This window comes from Callorhinus ursinus, unplaced genomic scaffold (genome assembly GCF_003265705.2).
Source record: "Callorhinus ursinus isolate GAN/ISIS: 27379988/994484 unplaced genomic scaffold, GSC_fseal_2.0 scaffold12, whole genome shotgun sequence".
In the NCBI taxonomy this organism is placed as follows: Eukaryota; Metazoa; Chordata; class Mammalia; order Carnivora; family Otariidae; genus Callorhinus; species Callorhinus ursinus.
The window spans coordinates 39,333,962-39,354,452 of record NW_027397074.1 but is presented as its reverse complement, the minus strand read 5'-3'; the positions used below and the strand labels follow the sequence as shown (position 1 = coordinate 39,354,452).

The 20,491-nt window shown below is 39.9% G+C and overlaps 1 pseudogene; it reads left to right on the top strand.

Moving 5' to 3' along the window:
• LOC112825151 (small ribosomal subunit protein uS14m pseudogene) lies at positions 1-441 on the top strand (annotated as a pseudogene).
• Positions 442-20,491: the final 20,050 nt, after the last annotated feature.

Below are 20,491 nucleotides of genomic sequence, written 5' to 3'. Positions count from 1 at the left end.
ATGGCAGCTTCCATGCTGGGCTCTCTGCTGTGGACTGTCTGGCAGGTGGTTCCTTCATCACCTTCAGGCCAAGTTCAAGGTTCTTAGGTAGACTGGAAAATCTTGCCTGATGTGAAGAGACAAAAAATGGCCTACGAATATGCATGTGAGAGGCTACAGATCAGTTTACTCAGGAAGAATACCTTTTTGCCAAAAGATCTTCAGGAAGAGGCTGATGGAGAAATTGCTGCCCTTCCCTGGGGTACCTCTCCTGTTAGAATCTGAAATTGGTGCGTTATGACATCCTGTCCATGTGGTGTAAGCGGCACTGGAGGCTTAGTTGTATTGTCTTCCGTCACTTAGCAGACCATGGGCAGCTGTCGGGGGTCCAGCGAGCAATATGGTGACCCACTCCGGAACCTACTGAGCAGGAAAACCAGTTCTGGCAAGAAGAGGCTTCTCTAATAGATGAAAACCTAGTTTTATAGGCGTCAGTATGGGAGTCTAGTCTACCTGATGCTGCCTGTAGTTAAATTACTTTTTAATTTTAAATTAAGAAATTTAGAAGTTTCATTCTGTCAGTGAATTCTGGCTATCTGTGAATTATCTCTTCTCTTGGACTTAAAAATGAACTATACTGGGGCACCTGGGTGGCTCAGTCGTTAAGCGTCTGCCTTCCGCTCAGGTCATGATCCCAGGTCTGGGGATCAAGCCCTGCATTGGGCTCCCTGCTCCGTGGGAAGCCTGCTTCTCCCTCTCCCACTCCCCCTGCTGTGTTCCCTCTCTTGCTGTGTGTCTCTCTGTCAAATAAATAAATAAAATCTTAAAAAAAAAAAGAACCATACTGTTTCCATACATAGTACAAGGAGTAGAGTAATAAAAAATATTATGTGAAAATTAAAAAAACAAAAGAGGAAGCAGAAGAACGTATCAGTAACCTGGAGGACAGAATAATGGAAAGTAATCAAGCTGAGCAGATGAGAGGGGGGAAGAAATACACAAAATGAGAATAGCCCGAGGGAACTCAGTGACATTGTCAGGCATAACAGTTTCATGATAGGGATCCCAGGAGAAGAAAGAGAAAAAGGGGCAGAAGATTTATTTGAAGAAATAATAGCTGAAAACTTCCTGAATCTGGGGAAGGAAAGAGAAATTCAGATCCGGGAGGCACAGAGCCCGCCAACCCAAGGAGGTCTGCACCAAGACACAGAGTAAATAAGATGGCCAAAAGTAGTGATAAAGAGAGAGTTTTAAAAGCAGCAAGAAAAAGGAAAGCAATTATATACAAGGGAAAGCCCCTAAAGCTATCAATGGATTTTTCAGCAGAAACTTTGTAGGCCAGAAGAAAGTGGTATGTTCAAAGTACTAAAAGGGAAAAAAATCTGCAGCCGAGAATACTCTATCCAGCAAGGCTTTCATTCAGAATAGAAGGAGAGATAGTTTCCCAGAAAAACAAAAGTTAAAGTTATTAATGACCAGGAGCAAAACCAAACATGTCCCCATCACACACAATTCCATCAGCCTGTGGGACTCAAATCCACAGTCCAGGCCCCCTCCTGCCCAAGTCAGCATGCACTGCCTGCCACCTGCTCAATGCCAGGTCAACATGTCTTCACCTCAGATCGACAAGGACTAAAACTGACACTCGTCCCCTCAAATTCTAGCCCCTGCGCTCAAGTTTATTCACAAAAGTGGGCATAATTATAACAGCAGAATGAAACAACCCAAATAGTGACACTAATTCTGTGGAATATATACTGGATAAAAGAAGTGTGCTAGGCTGAGAACATCTCAACAAGCACATCAAAGAACAATACAAACAGCATGATTCTCGTTACCAAAAGAAACAAACCTGGAAAAATAAAACAAGATGAAATCAGAGAGGGAAAAAAACCATAAGAGATTCTTAATCATAGGAAACAAACTGAGGGTTGTTGGAGGGCCGTGGGGTAGGTGGATGGGATAACTGGATGATGGGCATTAAGGAGGGCACTAGAAGTACTGAGCACTGGGTGTTACATTGCAACTGATGAATCACTGAACTCTACCTCTGAAACTAATAATACACTAGATGTTAATAATTGAATTTAAATTAAAACCGCCCCCCCCAAAAAAACCCCAGCAGAATGATCAAGCAGAAGAAATAATCTATGAAGTGGAAGACATTTGAAATTATCCAGTCCAAGGAGAACAAAGAAAAAAGAATGAAAAAGATTGAAGAAAGCCTACACAAACTATAAGATACCATCAAAAGAAGTGGCCTGCGAGTTACTGAAGTCACAGAAGGAGAAGAGAAGGAGAAGAGAGGGAGAGAAGGGGGCAGAAGTCTTATTTAAAGAAATGATGGCCAAGAACTTCTCAAATCTGGGGTGAGATTTGGCCATCCAAGTTCATGAAGCTTATAGGTCTCCCTAAGAATTGAATTAAAAAAGATCTCCAAGACACAGTGTAATAAACCTGTCAAAGATTGAAGACAAAGAAAATAGCTTAAAAGTGGTAGGAAAAAAAGAAGCTTGTCTCTTACAAGGGAAGCCCCATAAGTCGATCCGACGATTTCTCAACAGAAATCTTAACAAGTGGGATGATATATTCAAAGAGCTGAAAGAAAAAACAACTGCCATCCAAGAATATTTTATCCAGCAAAGTCATCCTTTAGAAATGAAGGAGATAAAGACTTTCCCAGACAAACAAAAACAGGGAGTTCACCATTACTAGACCTGCCTTGCAAGAAATGCTGCAAGGAATTTTTTCAAGATGAGATGAAAGGATGCTATTTGGTAACATATGAAAATATACAACACACAGGTAAAGTTAAGTATGTAGTCAAATTTCAGAATATTCTAATAGGATAATATAGTGATGTGTTTACCACTTAACCTTAGTAAAAAGGTAAAGGATAAAAGTATTAAAAATAACTATAGCTACAATATTTTGTTAGTGAATAAACAATATAAAAGGGGGAAATATGTGACATCAAAAACATAAAAGGGTAAAGGGGAGAGTTTTGGTATGCAATTAGAATTAAGTTGTTATCATAAAGTATACTATAAATATACTGTAAGATGTTTTATATAGACTCATGGTAACCACAGTGCAGAAACCTACAGTAGATACACAAAAGACAGAGAGGGAGTCAAAGCATACCACTGTGGACAGTTATTAAGTCACAAAGGAAGAAAGTGAGAGAAGAAGTAAAGAACAAGAGAACTACAGGGGCACTTGGGAGGCTTGGTTGGTTGTGCGTCTAACTTTTGATTTTGGCTCGGGTTGTGATCATGGAATCATGGGATTGAGTCCCACATCGGGCTCCGAGCTCTACTTGGGATTCTCTCTCCCTCTCCCTCTGCCCCTCCCCTGCTCTCTCTCTCAAGTGAATAAATAAATCTTAAAAAAAAAGATTAAGAGAACTATAAAACAGCCAGACAAAATGAGTAAAATGCCATTAGTAAGTCTTCTGTATCAATAATTAATCTAAATTTAAGTAGACTAAATTATCTAATCAAAAGGCATAGAGTGGCTGAATGGATAAAAAAGCAAGACCCAACAATATACTACCTACAGGAGGCTCACTTCAACTTTAAGGACACACATAAGCTCAAAGGAAAGGGTTACAAAAAAAAATATTCTGTGCAGGTGGAAGCCAAAAGAATGCAGGGATAGCTGTACTTACATCAGACAAAATAGATTTTAACTCAAAAGCTATGACAAGGGACAAAGAAGGTCATTATATAATGATAAAGGAGAAAATTAACCCAGAGGATATAATGATTGTAAATACACATGCACTTAACATTAGAGCACCTAATATATTAAGCAAATACTAACAGATCTGAAGGGAAAAATAGACAATACAATGATAGTAAGGGACTTCAGTACCCTACTTTCAACAATAGCTAGACCATCAAAAAAGAAAATGTTGGACTTAAACTATACTTTAGACCAAATAGACAAATAGACCTAACAACATATACAGCATACACAGAACATTCCATCCAGCAACAGCAGAATACACATTCTTTTCAAGCACACACAGAATGTTCTCCAAGATAGATCATATGGTAGGTCACAAAACAAGTCTTAGCAAATTTAAGAAGATTGAAATCATGCCAAGTATCTTTTTTGACCAAAGTGATATGAAACTAGAAATAAATAACAAGAGAAAAATTGTAAAATTCACAAATACACAAATGGAAAGATAGCCCACATTCATGGATTAGAAAAATTAATACTGTTAAAGGGTCCCTACTACCCAAAGCCATTTATAGATTCAATGCAATCCTCATCAAAATTCCTAAGGCATTTTTCATAGAAATGGAAAAAAAATCCTAAAATTTTTGTGGAGCCACAAAAGACCCTGAAGAACCAAAGCAATGTTGAGAAAGAAGAACAAAACTGGAGGTACCACTCTTCCCAATTTTAACTATCCTATAAAGCTATAATAGTCAAAACAGTATGGTACTGGCATAAAATAGGCACATCTACCAATGGAATAGAATTGAGAGTCCAGAAATAAACCCTCACCTGTAAGGGTAACTAATAGTTGGCAAAGGAGCCAAGAAAACTCAATGGGGAAAAGATAGGCTCTATAATAAATGGCTTGGAAAAACAGGATAATCCCATGCAAAAGAATGAAATTGGACCCCTAAATTACACCGCTTATAAGAATTAACTCAAGATGGATTAGGGAATTAAACATAAGAGGAGAAACTATAAAACTCCAAGAAGAAAACATAGGTCAAAGACTCCATGACATTGGTCTTGACAATGACTTTTTGGATATGATATCAAAAGAACAAGCAACCAAGGCAAAAATAAGTAAGTGGGACTACATAAAAATAAAATGCTTCGGCACAGCAAAAGAATCAGCAAAATAAAAAGGCAATCTATGGAATGGGAGAAAATATTTGCAAACAAACTGGCTTATAAGGGGTTAATAATCAAACTATATAAGGAATTCATACAACTCAATAGCAAAAAACAACCTGATTTTGAAATGGGTAGAGGACCCAAATGGACATTTTTCCAAAGAAGACATACACGTGGCTAATAGGTACATTAAAATGTGCTCAAGAAAACATTAGGAAAATGCAAATCAAAAGCACAATGAAGGATCACATCACACATTTTGGAATGGATATCATCAAAAAGACAAGAGATAACAAGTGGTAAGGGTGTGAGAAAAAGGAATCCTTTTGCAGTATTGGTGAGAATGTACAGCAACCATAGAAAACAGTATGGAGGTTCCTCAGAAAGTTAAAAATAGAACTACCATATGATCCAGCAATCCCACTTCTGCACATATATCCAAAGGAAATGAATCAAGATTTCAAAGAAACATCTGTACTCCCACATTCATTGCAGCCTTAATCACAATAGCCAAGATATGGAAACAACTTAAGTGTTCATAATGTGATATATATTATTATTATAAATATTATTACAATATAAATTAACAAATTGTATACTTTATGTGCAACTTATTGTATGCCCATTATACCTCAGTGAAGTTGTTTTAAAAAAAGCAACTATGAGGTCATGGAGTAATTTTATATACATGTGAGCAAAACCACTTTGTTATTTGAACTTCTCAGTACTTCTGAAACAAATAATGCAATATATGTTAAGAAAAAAAAAGAAGAAGATAGCAGGAGGGGAAGAATGAAGGGGAGTAAGTCGGAGGAGGAGACGAACCATGAGAGACGATGGACTCTGAAAAACAAACTGAGGGTTCTAGAGGGGAGGGGGGTGGGGGGATGGGTTAGCCTGGTGATGGGTATTAAAGAGGGCACATTCTGCGTGGAGCACTGGGTGTTATGCACAAACAATGAATCATGGAACACTACATCAAAAACTAATGATGTAATGTATGGTGATTAACATAACAATAAAAAATTATTTAAAAAATAAAGGTACAGGGAACTCAAAAAAAAAGCATCTAAAGATTTTTTTTCCCTCTTGTAGTGGGCATCTGCTTTGCCTGGTATTTTATTTTTCAACTTAAAATCACATTCATTTTTTTAAAAATTTAAACCAATCAATTAACATATAGTGTATTATTAGTTTCAGAGGTAGAGTTCAGTGATTTATCTGTTGCATATAACACCCAGTGCTCAGTATGTCATGTGCCCTCCTTAATGCCCATCACCCAGTTATCCCATCCCCTACCCACTTCCCCTCCAGCAACCCTCAGTTTGCTTCCTATAGTTAAGGGTCTCATATGGTTTGTCTCCCTCTCTGATTTCATCTTATTTTATTTTCCCTTCCCTTCCCCTATGTTCTTTAATTATACATATGAGTGAAATCATATATTTGTCTTTCTCTGACTGATTTATTTAGCTTAGCATAATACCTTCTAGTTCCACCCACATCATTGCAAATGACAAGATTTCATTCTTTTCAATGGCTGGGTAATATTCCTCTTTCCGTGTGTGTATGTGTGCGTGTGTGCGTGTGTGTGTGTGTGTGTGTGTTTGTGTATAACATCTTCTTTACCCATTCATCTGTCGATGGACATCTGGGCACTTTCCATTTTTTGGCTATTGTGGACATTGCTGCTATAAAAAAAAGCATCTAAAGATTTAATAGGTTTACATATTACAGCTTGTTTACAAGATAATTTCTCAAATATAATGTTATTGAATGCATACTTGTGTCAAGAACCATACCACTATCTCCCCATTTTACAGATAAGAAGACAAGGCTTAGGAAAGTCAAGAAACAGCTAGTAAACAGCAATGTCAAGATAGGAAATTAAATCTGCCCAACCCTAGGGTTCAGGTACTTAACAACCATGCTATCCACCTTTCTGAATTAAATTTATTATTGAAATTTTTATACTGTATGGAAGATAATCAAGAAACAAATGAATGTTTATCTCACATTTTCTGTGTGAGAAATACTGTAGCAGAAGTCAAAGAAATATAACATGGTTCTGGGCTCCTTCCACTTCCCCCCAAAAGCTTAGATTGTATTAGGATTACAAGACACCTGAAAGTATCAAAGGCATCATGGTAGCAAGTGAAAAGAGTCAGGTGAAAGGTTTGCTGTCTTTTCATCTATCCAGATCTTCTGCTGCTCTCAGGTGAGCATGAACGAACGAACATTTAGAAAAAATCAGTTAATTTTGTTGGACCCATACTGTTTTCTTAGCTTTTCTAAATGTCAGAAGACCTCCTTTGATCCCTTTGTGAAGAAACCTGACGAATGGAGGGATCATTCACCTAGAAAGAAGAGTCCCAAGTGGGCAGAGGAAACTGGTAACAAGCTTGTAGACCTTGGGATCACCTTTTTCAAAAAGAGCTTTAGATCTGAATTATGACAGTGCAAGCTTAGGTTTTGGGGAAACCTTTATCAATATGACAGGCAAAAAAAAGTTTTTTCAGTGTTATTTAAAAAATTTCTAATGAGATTGAACATCTTTTCATATGTTTATTGGCCATTTGTGTTTTTTCTGTCATGAATTGCCTATTTATGTCCTTTGTTCATTTTTGTTCTTTGATTTTGTAAGCATTTTCTGCTAAGGTGGGTTTTAGGCAAATTGAGTTTGATATAATGTAAGTCATTGAAGACGCATGATGAAGTCTCCAAGAAAAGAATACAAATGAGCAAAAGTAGATTACTGATTCATATAGCTCAAAGAGAAAAAGGATTCTGCAGAGGCAAAAGAGAAGTATTCAGAGTGACCTGGAAAAACATGTCCTTATATGATCCTTACCAGTCACACTTCCTTTTATAATTTAGTGTGGTATGCATGACTGCAGGAAGTCCAGTCTTTTTTGAGTCTTCTTTCTCAACTATATTCAAGAAGCCCCAGGGGAGCTGATCTATGTCCAGATGTTTGTCATTCTAAGTATTATTTTTTTCTTAGCAAACCCAAAAGTCAGTGTGCCTTCTTGAAGCTAGAGGATTCCACAGAGCTGCCCTGATGCTATAACTCCGGAATGTGCTGCTGATACAGGGTTGGCTAAGACGCCTGGTATACTGCTTTCTGAAATCAGAGCAGTCTGAAGACATGCCCTGACTAGGCCATGTTCCTGTTGCCCAGTGACCATCTGCATCATCACTACTGTTGCTGGAGCTGAACCTCAGGATTGCTCTCTGCTGACCCTGGCCAAGCCAAACAGCTGTGTCTCAAGCTGTGGCTCTAATTATGCCACCAAGGATATTGTAGATCTTAGCTGAGACCATGGTTGTTCCTCACTGTACAGGGGAGAGGTGCACAATTCATTGTTGTATGGGATCTATACCAGATATAGCCCCGCCTTACCACCTTCAAATGCTTATGTCGAGTTGGCCTTGAGCTGGCTGTGTTGGGGCACATTCACGAATGAATCCAGATTCGGGATTGACTTTCCCCAGCTCATCTCTTCATCTATCTTTCTTTCCCCATCCTCATGATAAATTATCTCCTAGGGGTCCTGTTGCTTTTTCCTGTCACTTAATTTGGGTTGGGCTGTCCAAGTCCATCAAACGATTTTGATTCTTTTGAACTTGAGAGGAAAAGAAACAAGCTCTCACTTCCATTCCTCCCAAAAGTACTGTCATGTGTTGAGGGCTCTGAGCAACACATCCACTTTCCCAGCAGCATCTCCGTTTTCAACAGTAATGAATACTTTTGGGGGTGGGAGGGTACTATTGAAATGTCCTGTGGCATTACAAAACACCGTCTCTCACTATTAACCAGGCAAAGTTAACCTGCAATATTGAATTCCCAACAGAGGTGGGCTATCTATGATGTTAATGAAGCTTGAGTGTTACTTGCCCTGACTCCTTCCAGGTGACAGGAAGGGCCCTTACCATGATCTATCCCTGATCTACACCAGATCTATCCCTGATCTCAGGCAGAAACTTCTTGTCACTTAACTTTTAGGAAGCAAAGTGGCATAACAGCACCAAGCTAATCTGATTCCATCCCAGCTTCCACTTCTTGCTAGCTGTGCATTCCTAGGCATGTTTCTTAACCTCCCTGAACCTGAGGTTCTTCAGCTAGAAAGTGGGGATGATAATCCACGTCTTGCAGGATTGTTGTGGGAATTAGAGCACCTAGTATGGTGTTGGCACATAGTAAGTAATCAGAAGCACTGTGTGTTATTATTACTTTGTCAACTGCAAAAAGATCTTTGCTTTGGAGGAGTGGGTACTTATTTCCCACATTTCTTACCTATCTACTTATTCTCTCTTCTTGCCAAGACCTGATCAAAAAGAGCCTTGAACATGAAAGAACAAGCCAGAAGAATGGGGCTCTGCTCCGAACTTTTAAGTGAGTAATTCAATTGCCAAGCATTTTCTTTTTTCATATCTCAAATTTGAGGTTTTCTGGGTGGCTAGATTGTCTTGACTTTCCTGATGTTATATTACAAAAAAAAAAATTCACATCTGATGTAGAAGAGATGTTAGGGTTTGAAGCCAACAGCCAAGAAAGAATAACTTGAGATCTCTTTGGTGCAAAAAGGTGGTTTTATTAAAGCGTAGGGACAGGACCTGTGGGCAGAAAGAGCGGCACTGGGGTCGTGAAGAGGGGCCGTTATATACTTTCAAGTTGGGAGGGGGTTAGGGATTAGCGTAAGTCTCTAAGGAATTTTGGAAGCAAGGTTCCCAGGACCTTGAGGGGGCTAGCTATTGTTGGGAAAAGGTCATTTATTATTGTCTAATAAAACCTTAGTCATGAGACCCTTCAGATGGATATCGGTGGGTCATATGCTTGGGGGATGATTGCCAACACATATCTCTTGGGGGATAGAGATAAAAGAAGTTTCCAAGGGAATTTTTATACATTAAAGTAGACTTACAGGATCCTGGGGGATTGGGCTAAGATTGCCTTTTGCACTTAGTAAAGTATTAACATCGAGGCAATTGAGTCCCAGAGAATTGTCACTCTGTCTCTTTCAAGGACGTGTCAGTGGCATAGTAAGTAGTTAGGAAATTTAATAATTTTTTCTTCCGCTTTTGTTTTCCACATCAATATCTAGGCAAGAAGGCTAAAAAATGTCTTTCAAAACCATTTATTTTGGGTCTAAATCTCAAAGAGAAAATTTGATATTGAAAGTATAATTAAAGTAAAAGTTCTTTCAAATGTGATGGGAAATGGACGAGGTGGTGGTCTTCAGCCCATATGCCAATATGTTCATTCAGGAATACAGTGGTTCTTTTTTTCCCAATTAAAGTGCCAAACGTATTTAGTCTTCCAAGCTATGTGAGGGGGGAAAAAGTATAATTTAGTCACATCCTCAGTTTAAAAAATATGAAATTTACACATAGGTGCTCTGGTAAAGAAGACGTGGGGATGAAAGAAAATATCTCAAATACACTCAAGAAATGGTTTGGAACACAGAGGAAACCCAAGGAGATTGGTACACTTCTTATAATTGCTTAATTGTTTTGCCTGTGAGTCACACTCTAATTCACTGTAACTGTGACTTGTAATTGAAATGTTGTTTTAGTTAAGAAGACAACATGATGATCCTTCTATGAAAGGATTTCAGCCCAAGGCATTTAATTGTGTCTCAGAACTCAGGTCAAGTGGGTGGAAGAAACACATGCTTCTGAATTCCTTACTCCTGAGCTTCAACATCTTTGTCTGGCTTATTTTGAATATACATCTGCTGTCTCTTTCTCCCAGTGCACCCTCCCCTCGCCCACCCCCAGGATGGTTGTTCTCCTGCACTTAGATTGGTCTTCATTCTTCTCCATTGTCCTCCTGTCTACCTCACAAACACAAAGGAGAGTGGCCCTGTAAAGTCACCCCCTTACTGGGGCCTTGTTGACCAGAATTTGAGGAAACCCTTTCCAGCTTCTCTAGGCTTATTTTCTATCCTCCTCTCCCTACTTCATCTACCTTTCCCCACACTCCACAAGCTTTTCCAACGATAGGCACAACAAACGGGAAAACGACCATGATTTTCTTTTCTTTTCTTTCTTTTTTTTTTTTTTTATTTATTTGACAGAGAGAGACACAGTGAGAGAGGGAACACAAGCAGGGGGAGCGGCAGACAGAGGGAGAAGCAGGCTCCCCGCTGAGCAGGGAGCCCGATGCAGGGCTCGATCCCAGGACCCTGGGATCATGACCTGAGCCAAAGGCAGACGCTTAACGACTGAACCACCTAGGCGCCCCACGACCATGATTTTCTAAATCCCTAAATAGGTTGAATACAATCCCCGGGTATTACATTGCTATACCAATATGCAAAGTCTGGTGGGAGAATCTTTCATTATTGTGAGAAAATGGTTCAAAAAGACAGCCTCTTGACATGGCAAGATAGCAAAACATATTGAAGATACATAGGAGATCTGTTTGGAAAGCAAATGACAAACCAGACTGCTAACAATGCTTAAATACAGGGGATGAGAGATAATTGAACAGAAATAAAAAAGGAAAAATATTCTCATAACTCCTCAATGTAGGCTCCTCTTATTTTAAGTTTTGCCACTTCTTTTAGGAAAACAAATAAGTAATAACAGAAATAGCAAATACAAGGAAGTTAAAAATGTTGCAAAGTTCTTTCAGAAAAGGCCCCTGGGCCCATTTCTCCTGGCACAGAGCTCGGGTATTTTATTTCAATAAGACTTTGGTATTTTATTATAGTAAGATGGTGATACTGGTTATCTAAATAGTCCAGATCAAGTCCTTCATGGTGGCAGTTGATGAGACGCTGGGAAGGAGAGGTCCAGGGAGCTGCTGTGAGCAAAACCTTTAGCTCTTTTGGGCACAAGCACAAAGGCATCAACGCTCTGAAGAAAGCAGTGACCTGGGGTGAATGGTAAGATGGCTCCCTTCTTCACAGACAGGGTCAGAGCGAAGAAGAAAACGACATAGTTCAAGTAGCCGTGAACCTCTGTCAGTCTTTTTTTTTTTTTAGAGGTTTATTTATTTTAGAGAGAGAGAGAGAGAGAGAGAGAGAGTGAGCGAGAGAGCAGGGGGGCAGGGCAGAGGGAGATGGAGGGAGAGAATCTCAAGCGGACTCCCTGAGGAGCATGAAGCCTGATGTGGGGCTCTCTATCCCACATCCCTGAGATCATGACCTGAGCCGAAAGCAAGAATCGGATGCTTTGACTGAGCTACCCAGGAGCCCCTCGATCAGTCCTGGAAAAGCAGGTAAATATGTCAGATAATGTGTGGAACAATATAGAGCTTTTAAAAGCAAAATTCTCAAACAGTTGTTTATCAGAATGTGTCTAATTTTATTTTAATTTTCTTAAAAGATTTTATTTATTTATTTATTTGTTTGTTTGTTTGTTTGTTTGTTTATTTATTTATTTAAGGGAGAGCACATGAGTGGAGAGAGGGGCAGAGGGAGAGGGAGAAGCAGACTCCCCACTGAGCAGGGAGCCCAATGTAGGGGTTCGATCCCAGGACCCTGGGATCATGACCTGAGCCAAAGGCAGACACTTAACCGACTGAGCCACCCAGGCGCCCCAGAATGTGTCTATTTTTAATTTAAATTATTAATGAGGGAATCAGGAATTAGACAGTTAGACAAGAGAGTTGATTTCCATTAGTGCTTTCACACACACACACACACACACACACACACACACGTCTGCACAGTTAGCAAAAGAAGGCATTACTAATTGAGACACAAAACTGGCTAACATTCTATAGGGCAATAAAACCATAACATCTTCAGGGTTAATTTCTCTAAAGGCTATAAAACATAACATCTTATCAAGTCCTTCGAGGGTAACCTTTAAAGGGCTGTAGCACTATTTGCCCTTTTATCAGTTGTGAGTTGTTAGTCAAATATACTTTGAAAACAAAGTTACAATGACCACTAGAACCAGTTGAGGGTAAAGCAGGACTGCCTGGTTTCACTCCACCTTCCCTCTGGAGAGTCTCCTTCTAGTATTATCTGTGAACGTTCTCAATATTTATTTTGTAAAGGAGCCAGTGTTTTCCAATACCAATGATGCAGTTTTGGAATGTTGGTGAGGTCCGGAGCCGATGACCAAGAAAGACTTCTTGAGACGTCTTTGGCGCAAGAAGGTTATTTTATGAAAGCCCGGGGACAGGCCCCGGGGGCAGAAAGAGCTGCTGCACTGGGGTTGTGAGGAAGGGCTGATTGTATACTTGGGAGTTGGGGGAGGTAAGGAAAAAGGGAGGTGTTCAAAAGGACTTTCTTGGCTAAAGAAGATTCGCAGGATACTGGAGGCCTGGCTACTGGCCAGTTAAGGTTGTTTTTCTTCTAGTAAGGCAGTAACACTAAGACAGTTGGGAGCTTTCTGGAGGACTGTTATACTCCTTCTATTACAAGTCCTTGTCAATAGGCTGCAGGTTGTAAAGAAACTTAACTTTGTTTACTTTCTTGATGCTTCTGTTTCCCACATCACTCATGAAGCGAGGGTGATGTTAGAGCTCCAGGAAATTGAGTTATGGGTCTCTGAAAGTTAGGCTATTGATAAGAATGCTTTTTCCTTGTAAGTCACTAAGACATTGGTAAACTGATGGATACTCATGTCCTGCAGGACTGTGATCTCTGTTAGTTAATCATTTGCTCTTTCCTTCCCTTAGCTTTAGGGCAGCCAGGGGTACCTGATGAAGGTCACACAGATCCCATCCGGGAGGTGGGGTGGGGAGGTGTGAGGGGTGTCAGCTTGCGCTTTGTCCTCAGCCTACCTTCTGCTCCCTCATCATCATCTTTGCTCGACTTGTGTGTAAAGGGGGAATAAAGAGGAAGAGCCATGTTTAGGGCTTCAACCCATGACTTTCAGTATTTGGAATGTGTGAAATCAGCTTTGGCTGCTCACAAACCTCTTTTGCTCACCAGCTAATTCTTCACTGAGGTCTGTTTGGGCAAAACGACTGTACCTTTTCTAGCTGTCTTTATGGCTACAACTGCTTCTCTTCAGTTCAAGAGCCAGAGGACTGTTTGTAAAACCAGGACCAGACCAATAAATCCCTGGTGGCAGGGATTTATTTTTCCAACTTACCTTTTTTTTTCTTTAATTATTTCTTTATTTGAGAGAGAGAGAGAGAGCATGAGCAGGGGGAAGGGGCAAAGGGAGAGGGAGAATCCCAAGCAGACTCCTTGTTGAGTGCGGAGCCCGACTCAGAGCTGGATCCCACAGTCCTGATATCACCACCGAAGCCACCCAGGCACCCCCTCCTTCCCTCTGTATCCCTACTCCTAACGTAGGGTCTGGCACATAGTAGACATTCAGTAAATGAAGTAAGCATATACAAACTTAACTAGACTATGATTATGATCTGTCCATGAATTTTATCCAATACTGGAATGTGATGAAATGGATAAATTGAGTTTATGAATTACCTGCTCAAATTTCAATATCTTTTTCAGAAAGTAGGGCAGTCAGGTATCCATCCTAGTAACCTCACCCTCATTATGAAAAATCTTTTATACATTCATCCTCCTGCATTTGTAAGGCCAAAAAGCTCAAAATTTTGTCCTTATAAATGCTTTAGAAGAGACAGTAATTTAAATATGTTCCCAGACTTGGTTCATTTATGATTTTTAGAGGACAACTTCTCTTCCTTGGGGGCAATATTAACTTCTCAGTGATCAGGTATGAACCTAGCACTTTGTTGCTTCATACTTGCTTGGCATTAACTGCTACTTGCTTCAGACAAGCAGGGAAGAAGCCCTTTTCAAGAGTGAAATATAATATAAATTGTAGACCCTATAGTATTCCCGCAAAGTTTGTAAAAATCATTTGAGTTCATTCTTTACCGGGTAATCTGAGACATAGTCTTAGGAAGCATCTTATTCTAACGCAACAGCATTTACCCAGTTTGTGTTTGTGCACGCATACACACACGTCCGTGGGAGAGAAAGAGAGAGCATTTAAATGTTGAGTTTGATGGTTTTTGTTTGAGGAACAATCTAGATTTTTAGAGAAAGGTCAGCTAAGGTTATGTGAGCTCTGTGCTAAGGCAAAACCAATCCATGGTACTGGAGCCGTATCCTCTCTCCACCCTCTGGCTGCCTTCCAAGAGAACTGTGAGGATGCTGAGCCCTCTAACTCAGATGTGGCTGTATTTGATGCTTAGATCCCACAATCTCACATTAGTCATGGCTCCTTGACCTCTGGGTGGGGCAGGATGCAATTTGTTCTTTTTTTTTTTTAATTTTATTTATTTATTCATGAGAGACAGAGAGAAGGGGAGAGAGAGAGAGAGAAAGAGAGGCAGAGGGAGAAGCAGGCTCCCAAGGAGCAGGGAGCCCGATGCGGGACTCGATCCCAGGACTCTGGGATCATGACCTGAGCCAAAGGCAGACGCTTAGCCATCTGAACCACCCAGGCACCCAGGATGCAATTTGTTCTGATGAAATCTGCACCTAAGGGGAGGAAACTCAGTGGGGAATTAGCTGGTATGAGGAAAACTCTTCAGAATCAAGTGATACCTGATTTTCATAGGCAAGCTCAACCTCCCTTTCTCCACCCCCCCATCCCCATCGGTGTAAAAAAAAAAAAATCATATTTCTTGTTTTAGAGACAGCTCTAGGGGTCTGCAAGCCACAATTACAGTGTCCTCGGCGAACACTGACTTATCTGTCATTGCCAAGGAAGAGGTTAAAATGAACATTATACTTCATCTAGTTTGGGGACCCAGTTTGAACCCAGAGGAATGGAGATTGAGACAGAATATTTGAGTTCTTGATCATGGCTCATATCTTGTCCTCATTTTGTCTCTGAAGCAATTTTCCCAAACCCTTTTCCCTTCTCTGGCTATATCTAAATAACTATCCATGCAAGAGTAGAGCAGGGAAATAAATGACAATTAAAATGCAAATCTTTGTTTTGCAGCCATCCCCCAAACCCTTCCCCTTTGTATCTGGAAACCTATGTTTCTGTATTTTTCTATGGGTTTAGCATCTTTTCCTTAGCAGAAACATGGTAGAAAGTCTCAGAGGTCAGTAAAACTCTGGCCTATAAGAAAAGCTGGACATAGTAACTTAACATACTTGGAAAAATCAATATGAACTCAAGACTTTATTTTTTTTTTAAAGATTTTATTTATTTACTTGAGAGCGGGGCGGCGGGGAGAGAGAGCACAGAGGGAGACTAGTGAAAGGGAGAAGCAGGGTCCCCGCTGAGCCGAGTGCCCAATGTGGGACTCAATCCTAGGACCCCGAGATCATGACTTTAGCCAAAAGCAGATGCCTAACCGACTGAGCCACCCAGGTGCCCCGAACTCAAGACTTTAAAAAGCTGTGTATTTTCAGCTCTGCGACTTCTCAAATGCCCCAGCTGCAGTAGTGTTTGCTCACTCACCAACTCTCCTGTGTACAAATGCTCAGATTTGTGTCTTTGATACTTTCTCCACTAGAAGGAGCCTGGACCTTGGACTACAGTTTCCAAGATTAGAGACAGGAAAAAATTTAAATGGGTCAGGAAATACCCTTCTATTGGCAGAAAACAAGGATTCTTTAAAAACACATTAGTGCCAGTGCTGAAAGGGCAAAGGAGCCAAATTAAAGGTGTTCCACTGACTACATGTTGAAAATTTAAAAATGAAATGATTGTTTTTATTAAGTTCATAGTAATACCCAAAAGAAAGGTTAGTAAGTGTTAAAAAAGGTGAGTAAAAGAATGATGAAGATGAATAGATTTGTCCAATTTTTACTTTTTATTGAAATTAATTGGTAAAGACAGTTGGTAGTTTTTTTTTTCAATTTCTATGCCTTGCTAAAAGATACTTTTTAAAAGAGGGCATTATATCTATACAATTTTCTCATGTAGGTATACACAAGTCTATGGGAAAGAATTATTTAACTCATTAATTAATGCGAGAACCACCCCTATGTTACCACTTGGTCAAAGGAGAATGCAAAGAACCACTTTTACAGGCAATAAGGAAAGCTGAAATGAATTTACAGGGAGATGTATAATAGCTCTGTTTCGAGGCAGTAGTAAATTGCCTTCAACAGTTAATTTGCATTTGCGTGGACAGAAATTATTTGTACTATTATTAGTTCACTGCAATTTAGAGAGTTGTAAAATAGTTCATTGTGGAGGAAAAATATATTCTTCTGTCTTTCTAAGTTCTTGGCTGAGACCTCTGTAACAAAAGACATTGGCCAAGAATTTGTTGAGTATAAATTCTTTGTGACAAGAGAGACTTCATAAGAAAATGAAGGCCTGGAGAAATGGTTATACCTGAGGGTTTTAGTGCTAGGTTTGATGAAGAGTGGAGAGCAGCAGAAAAACATGATAGGACAAAAAAAGAGTATGAGTTTAGGGTTGTAGACTGTGACAAACAGGAAGACTTGTTTGTTCAGATTCCTCTTGGAGTCTTGGAGATAAGGATGTTCTTTTCCTCAGTGTATGGGGGTGGGGAACAGCCTCTCACATGAAGATTTTATGACCTGCTTCAGGAGAAGGTCAGAAAGTCCTTCCTGCACACGCCATTTCTTAAATTCCTTCAGCTTAAAATATTCCATATGTCAAGATGCCATATTTTGGGGTAGTGTTTCCTGAACCCCAGCAAGTTCAAAGACAAGGAAACTCGGAGAAGTGTGCTAGACAGGACAGCCAACAATTTTTATTTTTTGCCTACTTCAAGGTCTTTCACAATTTTTCCTGAGAGTCTGTTTATAAAGTATACAAATGTCCTTTTTTCTATGTCGGCTGTTACCCTTAAAAATAAAACTGCCAGTGATTTTCCAGGAAAAATGGGTTTATTTGGGAAAAGCAGAGAATTGTAGTCCAGGACAAGCAAGCTAGGGCAAGAACTATAGGCAGATCTGCCAAATAAAAAAGTATACTCTTTTATAGAAGAAAGAGGGAAGTTGAGAGGACTGTTATAAACAAAAAGTCCACCGGAATAAATTAGGAGTTTGAAGTATAGTGGCTTTTCATTGGCTGAGCTGTGACCGTCTCTCATTGGCTGGGCTGTTGGGCTGAGGAGGAAAGCCTTTTTCCCTCCTGCTGGGATAGTAAAGTAGCATTGGCTTGTAAGGTACATCTCCCTCTGTTGGAGTTGCAATGGACTGCTAGTGGTAGGGCATGAGAGCTCCCCTGCGGAAGCTCCTCATTCTATTTTACTTTATTTTATTATTTTATTTTATTTTTCTGCTCCTGCTTCTATTTTAGTGAGGTTTCCCGTTATTAATTTTCACATAGTATACAGGAAAGAATGTATGCAGGGAATATCAGAAGAGGTAGATATTGTTCCTAGAAAGAGAAAAACTGACCCAAAACAGCAGCTACATGGAGTAACAGAATAGAGATTTGACTTTTATTCAGCACACACAATAGCCATGCAGGAAGATAACATATTCTAAGAAAATAAAGGAGCCAAATTATCCCAAAGAAGAGAATTAATGTAGGCTTAATCCCTCACCACCCAGGAGAAGATAACTCTACATCCTTGCTATGCAAAGTATGGTTCAAGGGCCAATAGCAACAGCATTACTTGCAAGCTTATTAGAAAGGCAGAATCTCAGGTCCTACTCCAGACCTACTATACCGAAGTCTGTATTTTAACAAGATTCACAGGTGATCCACCATAAAGTTTGCAAAACCCTGATCTAGATATTTTAAAGATATTCATGAAACAGAAGTCCCCAGTTACATCTTTAGGCCAGACTGTTTTATCATAGTGGTAAGACTATTGGTTAGAGATACTGCCAGCACAGAAAACATGAAAGAATGTAGAGAGAAACTATAAATCAAAAAATTAAAGTCCATAGGTAAAGCATTTAACTGAAAGTAGAAGTGAGTTTTAACTGTAAATAGTCACTGACTTATGATAGTTTGACTTACGATTTTTTTGACTTCACAATGGTGTAATGGTGATATGCATTCAGTAAAAACTGTACTTCAAATTTTGAATTTTGATCTTTTCCTTGGCCAACGATGCTGCTGGGCAGCAGTAGCTCCCAGCAGCTCCCAGTCAGCCACCCAATCACAAAGGACAACAGCTGATCCACTTAGAACCATTCTGCACCCATACAGCCATTCTGTTTTTCATTTTCAGTACAGTTGTCAATACATTACATGAGACATGCAACACTTTATTATAAAATAGGCTCTGCATTGGATGATTCTGCCCAACCTTAGGCTAATGGAAGTGTTCCGAGTGTTCCAGGATTTCTCAGCCTTTAGTGCCCGCAGTTCTTGGTCATGGCATTTCGACGAATGAAGAGGTAGACCAGACGAAGAGTGGTGGGCAGCAAAGTTAAGTTTATTGAGCAGTGGTACAAAGCTCCCAGAGAGGGAGGGGACCCAGGAGGGCTGCCGTTGGAGTTTCTAAGTTTCGGGGTTTTTATGAGCTCCTTTGCGGGACTATCTTAAGCAGTCAGGTCGTGCTGAGTCGTGCCAAGCAGGGCTTTGGTCATGTAACTGTCTACCTATTAGGTTAATGTCTTTGTGCTGATCATCTTTTTTGCTAACATCTGGGGGCTGATGTCTTAATTGCCCCTTGTCCCCAATAGGGACAAATGCCTTGTGGTTAATTGTCCTATTTTTGGACGTTTTGCCGAAGTCATTTCTGCAAAGGCTGCAAAACAGAATGCTAGTGTGGTCCTGTCTATGCTGCAAAACAGGATGTCAGTGCTGTTTTATCTTAGTTGTTCTGACTCCATATTTTCTTGTTGGGGACCCTGACCCTGACGACCTAACTGTCCAACTAACTCCTAATATGAGTACGATTATTTTTTAAAAAGATTTATTTCTTTATTTGAGAGAGAGAGAGAGAGAGAGACACCACCAGTGGGAGGGGCAGAGGGAAAGAGAATCTGAAGCCCACTCCACACTGAGCATGGAGCCTAATGCCGGCTTGATCTCAGGACCCCAAGATCACAGTCTTGAAATCACAACCTGAGATCACGACCTGAGCTGAAACCAAGAGTCAGATGCTTAAACGACTGTGCCATACAGGTGCCCCTGTTCTGAGTACGTTTAGAGTAGGCTAGGCTAAGCTACGATGTTTGGTAGGTTAGGTGTATTAAATGCATTTTTGATTTATGCTATTTTGAGATGTAACCCCATCATAAGTTGAAGAAGACCTGCATAGTAGAGGTTTAATTTAATAACTAGTCGTTTGGGATAGAATCCTTTGGACTGTGATCAGAGTCCAAATCCAGTTGAGAAGCAATCACTTGACTATCCAAACCCGTCAGTGCTGGTAATCAATATAATACTGTGTGTGTGTTTTGTTCCTAAGTTGTTTAAAACATTTATAAGAACTTGATATGTTAAAATTGTGATTTTAAGTAATTATTTAGAGAGTATAATTAAGTTTATAATCAGTTTGGATATCTGGGAAATTTTAACTTCTTACATCTGTCATTTGGTTTAACAGTTCTCTGAATAGTGTGTAAATGTTTAGGATGATGTTAGTCACTTAGCATTTAAAGAAATGCTAAGGGGCACCTGGGTGTCTCAGTCAGTTAAGTGTCTGCCTTCGGCTAAAGTCATGGATCTTAGGGTCTTGGGATGTAGCCCCGTGTTGGGCTCCCTGATCAGCAGGGAGTCTGCTTCTCCCTCTCCCTCTGCCCCTCCCCTCTGCTTGTGCGCTCTCTCTCTCTCAAATAAATAAATAAAATCTTTAAAA